Here is a 1,671-nt window from a genome sequence, read left to right as displayed (position 1 = left end):
TCCTCCCAGATTAGAGTCCGCGCTCCTAACCACTACACCAAACTGGCCTTGTCCTCCAAGGAGGGAAGCTTTAATTATTCTTTTTAAAATTATGCAGCAAAAGAGAATGTTCATTTAAAAAAAAATCACAATCGCAAATTTCCATCGATGGAACTTAAAACGAAAAACCGACGAGCCCAGTTGGCAACCAAAGAGAAATCCAGACCTTTCCCCCCACTGATTAAGAATCCGTTCATGTCCTGTGGAGCAGTTCCACCACCAGCAAACAGGAATTAATTAATGAAGCAGAGACAATTAGAAGCAGATTTAAAGTAGAAGCCTCAGGGAAGATTTAAAGGCATGGGGCAGCTTTAATTATGCCTTTTCTTCCTTGGCTGCATAGTGCGATCTTCGTCGTCTTTAAGTTTCCACGATCATAAGCTTGGGATCCTTACGGCAATTATTTTTAACAGCTGCTTTTGTTGCGGAAGAGGGGGGAGAAAAAGGAATAATTACCACCTCCTCTCGAAAAGGGATCCGTTTGGGAATGAAAGAACACCAAGCAGTAAGCTTTAAAATAACAGAGGTGGATTTGAGTAGATGGTAGTTCTGGTAGTTGAGTAGATGAGTAGATGAGTTGGGTTGAGTAGATGAGTAGATAGTAGTTAAAATAACAGAGGTGGATTTGAGTAGATGGTACTGAAATTGTGATTTTTTTTTTTAAGTAGGAGGGAAAAAACGGCTGAAAATGTCAAAAAGTCGCACATGTCGAAAAGTCGCGCTGGAATTTAGCGGGTAGGCCCTGACATCGTCTGGCTTCTCCATAAAACCTGCACAAACAAACCATGACATTTCCACACTAAGCGGTCTCATAGAACCAACATATCTCCCTCCCGATTTCCCATATCAATGATCAGTTGAGGATTCCTGTTGATCAGGGTGGGGTAGGGCGATCCGAACACGCAAGAAACAAAAAAAAAATCGTCAAAACGCTTAAGTAAATGTATCTCCCCCGTTGATCTCCGCGCCTTGATCAATTATGACACCACGCTGGGGGAAAATTAGCATTTTCAAATCATGATTACATATTCGGTTCCTTGTACAACCAGTTAGTTCGGAGGGAAGCGCGGCTTCCATTTGCAACATACTTCCTCCTTGGGGGGTGTTCTGCCTAGCAAAGTTTTCAACAACTGTCGACGAAATCCCTAGTCATAGATCTTGTTTCTTCCTTGACGAATGGAAGCAATGTTGGGATTTTTTTTTTCTTACAGCAGTCTGAATGAACTGCTGTTTTTTAAGGGGGGAGGATTTGTCCAAGAGCCAGAAGTTACATGTAGATTTTGTGTATCTGTGCAGGGCATATATCATGGCTGTCTTGAGAAATTATTATTATTTCCTATTTGAAACATGCCCTGACGTGGTAGCTCAGGATAGCTTGATCTCGTCAGATCTCGGAAGCTAAGCAGGGTTGGATGGGAGACCACCAAGGAATTCCAGGGTTGCTATGCAGAGGCAGGCAATGGCAAACCACCTCTGTTTGACTTTTGTCCTGACCTGAATGGCCCAGGCTAGCCCAAATTCATCATATCTTGGAAGCTAAGCAGGGTTGGATGGGAGACCACCAAGAAAATCTAGGGTCGCTACGCAGAGGCAGGTAATAGCAAACCACCTCTGATTGTCTCTTACCTTGAA

This window comes from Gekko japonicus, unplaced genomic scaffold, assembly GCF_001447785.1.
Source record: "Gekko japonicus isolate JY-2015 unplaced genomic scaffold, Gekko_japonicus_V1.1 scaffold796, whole genome shotgun sequence".
NCBI classification, from domain to species: Eukaryota; Metazoa; Chordata; class Lepidosauria; order Squamata; family Gekkonidae; genus Gekko; species Gekko japonicus.
The sequence above is the reverse complement of the archived record's forward strand: the minus strand, read 5'-3'. Positions refer to the sequence as shown.